This window comes from Micrasema longulum, unplaced genomic scaffold (assembly GCF_059751315.1).
Source record: "Micrasema longulum isolate JH-2025_06_02 unplaced genomic scaffold, ASM5975131v1 h1tg001126l, whole genome shotgun sequence".
Lineage (NCBI taxonomy): Eukaryota > Metazoa > Arthropoda > Insecta > Trichoptera > Brachycentridae > Micrasema > Micrasema longulum.
Window position 1 is genome coordinate 2,330 of NW_028278314.1, and position 15,302 is coordinate 17,631.

The 15,302-nt window shown below is 30.7% G+C and overlaps 2 long non-coding RNA genes across 2 annotated transcripts; both read right to left on the reverse strand.

Annotated features, from left to right (window-relative positions):
- Positions 1 to 4,396: 4,396 nt before the first annotated feature.
- On the reverse strand, positions 4,397 to 7,035 carry LOC148276926 (uncharacterized). The gene is made up of 2 exons (XR_015823629.1): positions 6,056 to 7,035; positions 4,397 to 5,630 (listed from the first exon to the last, which is right to left on the reverse strand). It is a non-coding gene; the product is annotated as an uncharacterized LOC148276926 (long non-coding RNA).
- Positions 7,036 to 9,442: 2,407 nt separating this feature from the next.
- Positions 9,443 to 12,209, reverse strand: LOC148276927 (uncharacterized). The gene is made up of 2 exons (XR_015823628.1): positions 11,149 to 12,209; positions 9,443 to 9,601 (listed from the first exon to the last, which is right to left on the reverse strand). It is a non-coding gene; the product is annotated as an uncharacterized LOC148276927 (long non-coding RNA).
- Between the last annotated feature and the right edge of the window lie 3,093 nt (positions 12,210 to 15,302).

Consider the following 15,302-nt stretch of genomic DNA (forward strand, 5'->3'; position numbering starts at 1 on the left):
GATATCATTTTTTTATAAAAAAAACTAAAATGAGATGATCCTTGAGCCTCACGTGATTGCCCAAATTTCATAATATTAGGTTCAAGTTTAGTCAAATATTATCTAAAATCTCCTCTTTGACTTATTTTTAATCGATTTTTTTCAATATTTGACTGCACTGAAACCTTTCTCTACTAAATGAAAATGCTATGATAGGTAATTTGACTTCTTTCCACAGAAGAGGGTATTGATGGCGAAAACGAACCTAAAAAGCATTATAATCACATTGACTGTTTTGGTTTTGTAGTCATTTTGTAAGTCAATTAAATTATCTTTTAAATTTGAACTGACACTTTCTACGTCTGATAAAAATGGATTACCAGCCTTGGACGGTACAAAACTTTCACTCATAGGTGATATTTTGAACTTTTTTTAATAGGCCTTTATTTTATAAGAAGAACATGATATTGAACTTATTTTTCTATATTGACACAATGCCCACTCGATCTTCTGCAGCGCTCCCCTTCAATGCTCAAAATTAAAAAACACCTCACGGTTAAGAATTACTTCTCTAATGTGATCTGAGACGTTAGCAAAGAGTACGAACGACATATGGCATAATAACGTAGAAAAACTTATGAAACGTGTAGTGTTTTGACAGAAACATTATCCTTTTAAATGTTTGGAAAACTCACCGACTAGAACTCATGACGTCAAGGGCGGAATAATTACAAAATTTAAAAAGTCATAGCGATAGTACGATACATAAAAATAATATTCAAAAATTGGCTTAGTTTGGTAGTTTATTTAAATATATATATATATGATACACTACCTTATTAAAAAATGTTTCATTAAATAATTAATTTGATATTGGCGAGACAAACAAATCATAGCAATTCATTTTTTTTAAATCATTAGTCCGTCCAGACATAATTCAAAATATTTTTTTTTGTAATGATAAACAAAAGATGTAAAATTAATTTCAAAAAAGATTTTTAATTTTATTTGCACTTCGTTTTAAATGGTTAATCGGGTAATGCATTAAAGCGAAGGTTTTTATTTTTCACCTATTTCTCAGGGACATTGAGTAATGTAAACTCGTTTTAAAGTAAAACGGCCTGAAAAAAAGTTAATTATATCGAGAATTGAACCTAAAAGCTCTTGCATAGTAGGGAAATGTGGTGACTGACCACAAGTTGGACAAAATAAAAAAAAATTAGGAACTGATGGATTTTTTCAAAAGGAATTGTATTTGTATCAAAGGCCCATAATAAAAAAGAGGAAAATAATTGACTAAACTTAAATGTTTGAAAAGGGTTTTTAAAACTTGCAAATATTAATTAATTTGTACTTGGAATTAAGTAAAAGGGTTAATATTGACAAAATATTTCGTATCTTAAAAATATTTACTTTATAGTGAGAAATAAATTTTTTTAGTATTTTTTTCCGTAAATATTTTATTGTTTTTAATAATAAAATAACATGTTTATGTTTAATTAGGGATTCGTTGTGCGTTTATATTTAAGATTTAATTTCTTTTTGTTAATCAATAACTTGTTTTTTAAAGAAATAAATACATTTGAATAGCAATGAGTCTCCAACTTATACCATTTTACTCACGCTTCAAACGTGTCAATTTAAATAAACGTCATGGGTACCTATATATAAAAAAAAGATTTGCGTATCCAACCAATGAAAGGTGATAAATATTTTAAAACAATATTTGCATTTTCGAAATTAAAAAAAAAACAACAATAAGATAGTGACCGACTAAAACAAGATTTTTAGCCATTGTTTCGACCGAACATGAAATTTTAAATTATTCCAATACGAAAGTTACTTCCAAACGCTCAAAATTAAGCGTTTTTTTTATAAACTTTACGAGTTCATTAAAATAAGTGTTAAATAAAATGCGCAATTGAAAAAAAGCCATAAATTTAATGATTAAATTTGATTATTTGAAGCGTTTTTTAACAAAATAACACTGGGAAACATACAAGACGACGACATAATATTTAGCCAAAAATGCTGACATACACAAATATAACACCAGACAACGACAACACTATCATATTTAAAAAGCAAAGACAAACACAGGACAGTCAAAAATACTACATAATGGACTAACACTACAACGACTTACCTTACTACTTGAAAACTTTTACTGGAGACAAATTTAAAATCAATCTGAAAAAGCACATGATGACTGAACCAACTAGAGTAGACGAGACATAAAATGACTAGACAATATAAAATTTCTAATGTAACCCTAACGAGTTTTTTAAAATTGTAAATAAATAAAAAAAATATAAATAAAAACAATAATGTAAATGAATGCCTCGACACGGGTTATGTCCAGTAAGGTGTTCATATAGAAAATAAAAAAAAAGTTTTATTTATTTATTTACTAACGGACATTATCCATTTATACAATTTATATGATATTAATAATATATTAGGAATAGTCAAAAACATTTAAAAAAATATAAGAAGCATAGAGGAATTTGAGATCTTAGATATAAAGCAATTATATATTTTTAGAATATCAATGTTTGTGAAAGCAAATTATTCTACTAAATCCCAAAAAGAATACTCCCAAACTACCAAAAGTCAAACTAGAGGATAGGTCATCGGGTCTACCACAAACTTTGAATTTGGCAAAGAAGTTTCAGGTTTCTGGGCCCCAAAATATTCAATATGTTACCATGCAAAACCATGACGCGGATTCAATTAAATAAAATTATAAAAAAATGTTTACTGGATTAAGGTAGAGAAAATTCAGAAAGTTTACTCAAAAGCATTCTTAAATAATAAATGGTATAAATTAATATTGTAATTCCATGGAAAGACGGGAGTGCTGTCAAGTTGCGGAAGGTTTTGACCTCGCTCTTTCATGACATTGGTCGTAGGGAGTCAGAAAAGTTGATGCATGCCACAGATTGGAGATTCTGACTGGATGTCGAAAATAAAATATGAAAATAAAAAATTATTTTTAAATATATAAATACAGACTGCAACCATGAAGTTTCGCATTATAAATATATTGTCTATGTTTTATAAATGTATGTATGTGTATGCGCATGGATGTATGTGCGTGTGTGTGTTTTTAAATGTGTATATATAAATATATATATGTGTATGTATATATATGTGTATATTTGTGTATGTGTGAATGTATATTTATCGAAATGTGTATACGAGTAAGTTTATATTTTATTTGTCTGTGCTCTCTATTAATTTGTTAACTATTATCATTTATTAGAATATAATGGCCTAGCTTGAAACTGGAAATGTACCCTTGTTAGCTAGGCAAAGTGAACGTAAAATTGTATTTTTGATAAAAGGGGTAAATAAATAAAATAACTGTTTAATAAATTAACTAGTTGGTCGTAATGTTATTGTTTATTTTGCATAAAAATGTCTGCCTTAAAACAGGTTGTACCTAGTTAGGCAGACTACACATGATCCAGAGAAATCTTTTACTTAAGTGTGTATGTAGTAGATAAAGAAATTATTAGTTGTGTTAATAAACCACGATTATTATTATTATAATTATTATTATTGACAAACACAAGTGACATTAAGACAATATATGGACTGTTATTTAGTGCTCGTTTAAATTGTTGTAAACCCAAACCAAAAAAGTCCAGATCGTATATTGAGGTAACAATGACGAGTCATTAGAGAATTAAGGTCTTAGTTTGTTTTATGCTGATCAATGAAAATAAATAAATTCTCTTATAAGGTTATTCAGAATTTTTTGGTTATGTTTTTGAAAACTATTCGAGGTTTATAATACGTAAATAAACTAAAAGTTAACGTGAATAAATAGTTCAATATTTTTTTATAAACATATTCGAATGAAAATATAAGCGTTTTCACGTACTCAATACGTAATTGTGTTTATAACTATTATTTACTTTTTATTTATTAATGAAGGACGCGCGGAATATTTCAAACAAATTTATTTGATACGTTCCGACGTCCGAAAATAATTAACAGATTTGGCTTTACATCATATATTTGCATTGTACATACCCGTATCTTGTTAGATTTCTAATATTTACTAAAATGTTTTAATTTTTCAGGAAATAAACCTAAGTAGATTGATTACCTTCAGCAAAACGTGATAAAAATATATAAATAAATAATAATAATTCTGCGCGATGCTATATTGTACGGGTTTACAAACAACAGCCTACGAACTACAACTGGCCAGCGATCATTACAAAATAGTTGTATAAGTAACTTATTTGCATGTTTTTAAAAAAAATCACTAAGGGAATGATTCCTTATAATGTTTTAAGTATTTTAATCATGGGCAAAGTTTATAAATTAATTTATGACAAAGTTATTTAAGATCTACACAAATGAAAAAAAATTGAGGAGGGATCTTGGACGTCTAGGCAAATTTGTATGTCTGATGACCTGTCATTGGCTGGTTTAAATGGTTATTTTAAACACCGTGTAACATTGACCATTCTGCCTATGTGTAAGCATCCACATTGTCCATCTGGTAGTGCATCAATAAAAAAAAATCCCTGAAAACTTACATATTTTACGACCTGTCATTGTCTGGTTAAGAGAATAGGCGGTGACTGAGGATTTTGATAAATAGATATATGAACATTGATTTCAAATTCAAATTCAAATTATTTATTCACAAAGTAACATAACAAATGACAAAGAATTTAAGACGTTAAATTGGAACTTTTTATCAAACCAAGAACCCTTGAGCAATGGTTCGACATTATTAAGGTATAATACTCTCTAATAGCAAGAGTATTTGCCTCTTAAACATAGTTTCACTAATGTGAAAGATGTCGATCTCCAAAGTGATAATGTTCAGCTGCTTGACTGCTCTTCCAATCGGCATGGCCAGAGGCAGGTTGGTTCTGGAAACCGGGAGGTAAAACAGTCTGTGCTGACGCTGTCGGAGATAGCCATCAGGAACATAAAGATTGATACTCTATAAAATGGCCAAGTTATCACGTTATCCCGTCACTTTCTCGCAAATACCTCCTTGATACTGTGAAAAAAAGCAACTGCACGTCGGAATTATTATGTTTAATAAAACCAACGAAATTGGCGTTTTGCTGACCGATTTTCCGCACCTCAAAACTGAACCGAGTGGTTGTTTTTTTTAAAAAAGAGTGTGAGAATAAAAATTTATTTGTCTGTACCTTTTCCGTTATTTTATATTTGATTACTGCACGTCCAAAGACGGCTGATAAAACTGGATGCTTTCAAAGGTTTCCGGGTGGTCCTAGTTCTTAGTCCCATAATAAACTATTTTTAAAAGAAACAAAACAGACACGCCAATGGTAAATATCTATAGAGCGTAAAAATAACTGCTTTAGTGCCATAATTCAGTGCCGCGATTATGAACGCTATCTTCATCTGTACATTTCGAGACGGTACACAAAACTTCTGTACTATCTCTCTCTACCTCGGTTAGTTCTACCGGCGGATCGAATCTAAGCTACGAAAGACCTCGAAAATTTAGTACGCGTTTTTTACTTAATTAAAAATAAAAAAATGTTGTGAATTATATTTTAAACAGGCTTTTGTACTAAAAAAAAGCCCACCTTAAAGCGTTTATAAACTCCAATAAATCCAAATTCAAGAAAAAAAACTCTCGCTTAATCCTTTCACTGCGGGTCCCGAGCATAGCCGATACGCGGCGCCGTGCCGCAACTGCGGATCCCGAACATAGCCGTTTTCAATATTATCTTCCTTGTAGTGGCCTCTATATACACTTATTTCAAACTTTTTTTACGTCATTCGATAAACCCATCTTTTCTCTACACACGAGATTTTTTTAGGAGACATGGTATTATTATAAACATTCTTTCTAATCAGTTTTCGGGACCACAGTCTAAAATTCCCACAGTACGCACTTGACGTGTCGCCGCGTATACTCTGTTTCAATAATAATGTACGTACCTATTTGCCTACACGATTAACACTTGGGATAAAGTAAACATCGGTTTCCTTTCAACCAACTTAATAACCCGGACTGGTGATTTGCGTTATTGTTATTGAATTTTTTTATTATTTCTGTTACATAAACATGGTTTTTATATGACTTTTGACAATTACCTGACGGTATGCTTAACGATTGCCTATATTTATCGACCGAGCAATTGCAAAGTCTCGATATGTAGGTACACTTAGGAATATAGTAAAACCGATGGAAAAAATATAATGACTTAATTATTTTATAGTGGCAACATTTTAAACCTACATACTCTTATATCTTAATCGTGCAGAATCTAGCCCACATTGTCTGTGCATCTAGGTGTTCATTTTTAAAACTGACAGTAATGTCAAAATTCAATACGACTTTGAGATTTCCTTTTTTTCTCTTTCATATTTTCGATAGACCCTTGAAAAAGAAAGTGTCAAAATCAAAACGATTAAAAATTTTAACAATTCGTTATTTAAGGAAAAATTTCTCCCTGAAAGAAATTTTTTGTCACTTTCAATGCGTAGATATGCGTATCGAGAGATACTAGACCCGTTGGGACAAACCAATGTACTTATATCAAAACTTGATGGGGGGGATTGGTAACGTATCTTTGCAATTGCTCGAGAGAATGTATCTTTAACAATGACGTCATAATGAAGCTTTTTCACTTGAGTGCGTAGATATGTATACCGCGACGTTCGCTTCCCCTCGTTACACATCGATGTACCTACCCAAAATTTGAAGGTGAGGGGTCGGTAGTGTATCTTCATAATCACTCGAGAGAATTTATCTTCTACTAAACCTTCATGGTGAAGGTATGACGTCCTTAGCTTCTCATCGTAATCGCGGCCGTGGAAGAAAATACAGGACTTAGTTTATTTAGAGAATGTCAAACCGCGTTTCCTCTAAAAGTGATCATTTTACCCACTGTATAACATTCACCATTGTATCTTTGTTGAAAAATTCATATTTTTTCAATTTTTTGACGTGTTACCAAAAAAAAATATTTTTATTTTTGAACAACGCCGGCAAAAAATGTACGCTAAATATTTTGACTTATTTATGCTCTTTTTTAAAAAAAACCTGCCTCTGTTGTAATTTTGTTAAACTCTTAAGGCAGTAGAATCTAGTAATCCACAAATATTAGGACATTTTCATTTTTGTGAGTCCTTTTCTCGCTAGACTTCTTAACTAACAAACCAATTTAGAAGCAGACGTCTGAAGACCCCTGTTATAGTATGATAAAAACAAATTATAATAAAATTGATTACACAATTACATGAGTAATTAACTTGTTTGGCTCGTAATGTTTGTCTTTGCAAATCTAGATCTTATGTAGAAAAAAAAATTGTATGACGTATATGAAATAATTGTGGGTAATTTGCACCTCGCGTGTCTCCTGTGTACTATTCTAGACACAAACAATCAAATCACAAAGAAATTATATATAATTTATAGTTTGTAGGTTGCACGTATTAAAAATTGTGGAATTAAAAATCTTTGTAATAAAAATGGTCGTTTTATGAAATGTGAAACGTATTGAATTTAATACTATATTATTAATATTTCAAGAATAAACTTTATGGGCAAACATTTTACCAAATGTTATTCAATATTTTTTTATAACCACTTACCGACTTTTCTATGTCTACCGGTTTTTAAGACGTATATAATATAACATGCAAAACCCTCTATACACCTTCACCAAAGTTGTTGCACAAAAATATAAAACCATCTCGACATTCATTTTAATACGCACATGAACTGATTAGGACTAACATGCACTGATTAAATTGTGAAAATATTTTATGTTGTTTGAGAAATATTTGAAAAAAAGGAAGAGTCAGAAAATCAATTTTAGTCATGAAAATCATAAAAAAACATGTACTTAAAATTAACTTACAAATAGTAAAGGGTTAAAAGTAAATAATATGAAAATATTTCACATTCAGAAAGCTTAAAAAAAATATATTTTCAGCCATTCAATTTAGCCCGTTATACGATGTTCTATTGTAATGGTCATTCTAACCCTATTAAACTCAAGCTCCTTCCATCCCTTCTTCCTTTTTTTCAACTATTTCTCAAACAACATAGACTATTTTCACAATTTAATCGGTGCATGTATGTCCTAATCAGTGCATGTGCGTATAAAAATGAATGTCGTTATGGTTTTATATTTTTGTGCAACAACTTTGGTGAAGGTGTATAGAGGGTTTTGCATGTTATATTATATACGTCTTGAAAACCGGTAGACATAGAAAAGTCGGTAAGTGGTTATAAAAAAATATTGAATAACATTTGGCAAAATGTTTGCCCATAAAGTTTATTCTTGAAATATTAATAATATAGTATTAAATTCAATACGTTTCATATTTAATAAAACGACAATTTTTATCACAAAGATTTTTAATTCCACAATTTTTAATACGTGCAACCTACAAACTATAAATTATATATAATTTCTTTGTGATTTGATTGTTTGTGTCTAGAGTAATACAAAGGAGACACGCGAGGTGCAAATTACCCACAATTATTTCACATACGTCAGACAATTTTTTTTTCTACTTAAGATCTATATTCGTAAAGACAAACATTACAAGCTAAACAAGTTAATTACTCATGTAATTGGATAATAAATTTTATTATAATTTGTTTTTATCACACTATAACTGGGGTCTTCAGACGTCTGCTTCTAAATTGGTTTGTTAGTTAAGAAGTCTAGCGAGAAAAGGACTCACAAAAATGAAAATGTCCCAATACTTGTGGATTACTAGATTCTACTGCCTTTTTGGGTTTTGCATGTTGGTTGCATGTTGGTACGTCTAGAAACCGATAGACACAGATAAATCGGTAAGTGGTTAAAATAAAATATTTAATAACATTTAGTGAATTAAATTTAGTTTTTTGATTTTAATGACATTTATTTTACACGTTTGATGATTGTGATATAAATATCAGTAAAATTTCTAGGTTAAGTTGTTTTTTCTTTTCTTTTATTTGAAACGCATATCTTTCTGTTCTCTTCACTCGCCCGAACGTAGGCAGTATACGAGTATATGTACATAAATCATATCAACACATAAACATTTTTATTAGTATTGTGGAAAAACACAATTAATACAACAGAGACAATTAACTAAATGTTATTTAATGTTTGTAAATAACCACTCACCGACTTTTTTATGTCTACCAGTTTCAAGACGTCCCCGGCTCTTCGTCAGCACACTAATTAAACCATCATGCAAAACTATCTAAACACCTTCACCATAGTTGTTACACAAAAATATAAAACCAACACGACATGCATTCTAATTAGCAACCCTTATAGAAATTTATCAGGAATTGCCGCTGCCATTATACATATTTGGCAACTTTAATGGCAGTTGCAAATGTCACAATAAACATTTCAAATTTTCTTTTTAATATCTGGGATTTAACTTCTCTAACATAATTTCAATCCTGGCATATCGACCACATTTTAAGGAAGCTGGAAACATTATTTTTTTACTATTTTCTTTTATTAATTGATACAATTTTCTTATTCTCCCGGGAGTTACAACAAACTTATTTTGGGACAGAATAATATTCACATAATGGTATTGTAATAATTATTATAATATAGTAAAAAGTAATAATTTGTACATAAAACTTAAATAAGATAGCAAGCAAGTACATATAGTATACAAAGAAATTTAAACAATTCATAATAAACAGTAATATTAAATATTTACATATTGTAAGAAAGAAATATCCGAGGAAAAAGAGGAACTTAAAACAAAATTTCATCTTTCACGTACTCGTACCTCTTCAAGTAGTATTTTTTTTAATGAATACGGTGATTTTTTGGCGTTCTATAGGACTCTGGTAGCCTGTTGTACTTACTACAAGCAAGGTACAGCAGAGACCTTAGACCAGTGTTTCCCATGGTGGGGCTTAAGGTCTCAGAGGTAAAGCGCCGCGCTTCAGAGATGAGACACGTCGGCATTCCACATATAAAGGGGAATACTCATCGGTCATACAAAAAAATGTCTGAGATGAACAAAATTGAAATATACGCCAAATTGTTCTTAAAATATAATGAAACCCGTTACAATTTCAATAATTATCTAGAAACACAGAAACTATGCAGGATGTAGGAATAATAGCATGGATTTGCGAATAAACTAAGAAAAAATATCTTAATATTACTTTGCATGCCAGAAAATTATTATAACCTTTTCCCTCATCTCATTTGGTGGAATGTGGTTTTAGCGCCATAAGCGTTTACTCATTAAAAAACGAAATCGATTGGACTTAACTAATAGAGGTATAGAGGAGACCTAAGACTGAAATGAACTAAATTAGATCCGGACATCAAATTAGTTTGTAGCAAGCGTAACTGAATTTAATCATGAATTAGGCGTCAAGATGTGTGTGTGTTTGTTGTTTGTACTCAATTTCAATTGTTTTTTATTGTTTTCATTTTTATTTTATTCTACTTAATTACATTTTCAATTTGTATTTTGTAATCATTACAGTAATAATATATGTATGTAGAATAGGTTTTATTTAATTTCATTAGAGGTTTATATGTTTGCAAACATAAAACAATATGATTTAAAAATTTACCTGCTGTTTACTTTAAAAATATGCCGGTTGGGCATCTGACTTTTGAAAAGACTATGGTGGGGTATGGCATAAAGAAAGCTGGGAAACACTGCCTTTGACCATATCTTGTATATGTAACATATCTCCTTTGCGAGCGAATTACTAGTTGTATATTAGGGAAAAAGATTATTAATTTGTGTACTTAGTACATTTTTTAATAAATTAACTTTTGGTATTTTCAATTAAATTCTAATTCCTAGTTACTCTTAGTGTTATACTTATAAGTCAATTTAAGTTGATCTGTAAATGAACCATCTAAACAAATAAATGAATAGAGATGTTCAACATTTTATAGAAGGAAATATGGAAGTCTTGGCATTTATAGAGCCCTTTGACCTTCCATTGGCTGGTTTAAGTGGCCAAATTCACAATTGAGGGTACTACTTGCAAATCCGGCAAAATTTAAAACTTAAAAAAAGTGAGATATTAATTGAAACTAATTCAAAATACAATTTTTTACAATAATTTTAACATTGTCAGTTAAAAATACGGCTTAATTTGTAAGACTTGACTTTTAAATTATCGGCTTTGTTGCAAATAATGGCAACCTCTACTTGAGTATTGCAAAGTTGGTAATGAATAAAATAAAATAAATTATTTCACTACTGCTTCTTGACATAATCGTGCTTATGTCATCACTGCTTACGTATAAAATATTTACTGATTATAAAAAAAAGTAGTTTGAAAAAGTTGAAGTTAAGTATTGTATTAGTTTTTTTGTGATTAGCTTAAAATAAAGAAAGATGGATTTGCCGTATTTGCAAGTAGTACCCTCATACGAATATTGTATTAATGTCCATAATTAATTTTATATTAGCTGTTAGTGATCTGTTCATACCGCTTCGCGCTTGAATAATATAGCTGAACGCATCGTTCAACCGACTCCGTAATAGAAATGTGCACTTTTTTGAGAAGTTACCATAGAAATATAGGCATCCACGATTTCTTTAATTATTTGAGTTTGTTATTTTGTGAACATAAATCAAATATTTATCTTTTTTTGTAATTATATTTATGTCGCATATCTTGTTTTTGAATAGCGTTCTTGTTTTATACAATGCAAGTTGAACCCGGTAATGCTTTGCTATTGCTAAATTTGAGTATATGTATTAAATAAACGTAATCGAAAGTAAAATATCAACTTTTGTATTAAATTCAAATAAAATATGATGGTTTGTGTTCCGGATTACATAAACTGAGAAATTAAAAAAGCAATAAATAGTTTTAAAAAAACAAAAAAAATATCCAAATAAATAATACCTATTTTAGTCCACACTGGTGCCTAGTTTAAATATAAAATACCCCTCACTCTACACCTCTAATCTTTTCAAGAACAACATGATAAAATAACTTGATTTATTAGCTCCATACATTTAGATTCAATACTTAGTAGAGACTGTTTAAAAAAATAGGATAAGAATCGGGTTGTGGTCCCGTGGCTAGTGTTGCGGGCTCACGGGCCAGAGGTCCGAGGTTCAAACCCCACTCTACCACAACTTGATTTCCATTTTCTAATAGTGAGTTATTTACAACTCGTTAAAAATGGCCACCAAAATTGAAATATTTGGGTAAATTATGAGAACGCTAATATTAAAAAAAAAAAAAAAAAGATTCATCTGTAAATTTGATAAAAAAGCTTGGGTAGATAAAAAAGCAGCTAAGAAGCTAAATCATTTTATTATCATAAAAAAATACATTTACAACAAAGCCTAAATTATTTTTTCTAATAAAAAAGAAACATTTGTATTTTTATGATTTACTCAAACATTTCAATTTTGGGGGCAAGTTGTAAACAACTCACTATCAGAAAAGAACCAAGCTGTGGTAGAAAGGGATGCTAACCTCAGACCTTTGATCAGTGAATTCGCAGTACTAGCCACAGGACCAAAACCCGATTCTATTTTGCGCAAAGTATACTAAGCAGCCGCAAAATTATCCCGGATTACAGTACAACCTACATCGTTTTTCAATTAACGGGTAAACCAATCAATAATTTGGTTCGTGAATTCCCAATAATTATTATCAAATAAAATATTCGATCGCACCTTTAGCTCCCTATTTACCTTCAGTTTAACAATACCCGAGTGATCCCATTAGTGCTCGTGCAAGATTTAAAACTGTAAGTGCTCTGATAGAACGAAAACCTTTACGGTTTCCCTCTCGAATGCCATTAATTATTATCATCTATTTTGAGATTTGAAATATCCTGATACAGTACTTACGTAAACTCTAGTAATACCAGTTAAAAAACACACGAGCCTTACTTATTTATTTATATATACGCCCAGTGGGCATTTTAAAGGATATATGTATAAAAAGAGAATTATTATAAAAGGAAGTAGAAGGACACATTTGCATATGGTAGACTTGGTGGGAGTGGAAGCGGGAGAGAGGTGTTTATAATTGAATTTGATTCAGTGATTGTATGAAAAAAGACAACTTGTTATCGAAGAAATCAAGACTGTTTGTTGGAAGACATAAGAATTCTGGGCATAGGAGAATTAAAAACATAATTAGTTCTATGGTTATCAGTATGGAAAAGTAAGTTTTGTCTGATGTTTCTAGTTGGGATATTAAAATTTATTGAGCTCAGTAATTTAGGCGCATCATAGAGTGAGTTGAGAATTTTAAATAGGACTAGAAAGTCGATTTTTTTTCGACGGTCTTGAGGAGAAGATAATATATTTAATCTTATAATTTAAGAAATCAAACACTGATTCGAGTCTACTGAGCACTTTATTTTATTTTTACAAATATGAAACATTCATCATTCTGCTTATATTTGCTCATATATATTTCTTAGATTCTATTATCTGTTGACATTTGTGTAGTTAAAGAACTAAAACTTTTATTATTGCGGGTGGGATTCATATAATTTAATTATTTCACCCCATACTAGGCAACCCCTAAAACATTTTTTAATTTTTATATTTCTTCTTAGACCAGGTGGATTTATCTACAATGTTTTAAGTTTGACCAAATTTTTGTAGACAAGAACTGGATTCAACCCCCTAGAAAGCTGTTAATATTTTAAGAGAATTTAGAATATAGATGTTCAAATATAGGCAACATGTAAATGTTTCACAGTGTGTAAAGTGGCCACTTTAACCAACCAATGATAGGTCACAATCCCTGTGGATGCCTAGACGTCTACATTTCTTTCTCCAAAATGTTATTCATCTCTGTTGTAATATGTTAATATTAACAGCTCCCTGGAGGTTGAATCCGATCCTTGTCTACGAAATTTTAGACAAACTCAAAACATTTCAAATTTTTATCTTCTGATATAAAATATATACAGTAGAACTCTGTTCATGCAAACTTCAGTTGTCCGGATTTCCAAATATCCAAACCGTTATCGTAGGATTACATTGTGATGTCATGTTGTGGTGTGTTGGGGAGCTATTTGGTGTATATCGCTTCTTTGTATTTGATATGGTCAAAATCACTCTAGTGTAGTGTTATAGCGCTACGATGCAGTCTCGATCTAACGATGTTTAGTCTGCGCCAGAGCGATGGAAGGGGGATATATCAGAAATGATTTGAGTGTGTCCATATATTTGTAGACGGGGCTGGATTTCATTCCTTAGGGAGTTATTAGGATTCAAGTTTATTGCAATAGATATTGCAAGCTGCTGCGTGTACCTTGGACAGCCAGAAGGATGAATGCATCAATACTGGAAGAGCTCCATTATTACAACTCGTCTTTCAGTGGTGTGTTTGAGAAAGATACTGTCTTTCTTTGGATATATTGCTAGACGTGATCCAGACAATCTAAAAAAGGCAATAATGTCTGGTCGAGTTGAAGGTAGGAGAAGCCGGGGTAGAATTCCATAAAGATGGACTGACCAAATAAAAGTGGCCGCGGGGCTAAAATTTGATGAGTCAGTTCGTCGGGCTGAGGACAGACTGGAGTGGAACAGACTAATCAAACGTTTTCATGGTGATCACGATCCTCAGCATTGAGGGACCGACTTGAAAAAAGAAAAGAAGATGAGAAAAACATTTTTAAGAAGAAAATATGTAGGTCTAAGCCATTGTAAATTTCAATTTTAATACCTCTTTACTGAGTAAAATCCTGCCCAATCATCAAACATACAAACACACTTAATATATTGTTAACCTAGCAGATTTTACCAGTGAAAAGTTTTTAATAAATAATTAGCGCGTTCAGTTTTAAGGAAAATTAATCAAAAAAATGTTATCTCGCGCGCTGTAAAAAATAGAGTATTTAATTGTGCAGCGGATTTTTTAAAAATGTATCAAAAAATTTATAGAATTACGTTTTAGTAGAAATAAATTACTAGTTTTCAGAATAGCTAATCAAATATGTGTTGTTGTAAATTAACAGTTTGCGGGAACCATGTTTAGCTCATTTCGAAGGGTACGGTGTTCTTTTTTCAATGTCAGAAAAATTCACAGACTCGAACTCCTGACGTCGCGGGCGGCGTAATTTCAAAACTTTGAAAAATCATAACAAAAATAATACGATTCATAAAAAAAACTATTAAACAAACAATTTTTTTTTTAATCATTGTACATCTCACTGTAACGTTTTCATCAAAATGGACTAAATGGGTCACATGCAAAAATGTTGCTTAAAGTAACTTAATTTCCCATTTCGACGAAAACGTTGTAATTAATTATTTGCCATTAACTTTTTATCAGTGCAAGCTTTTAGTGTTACAGACCTATAATTTTT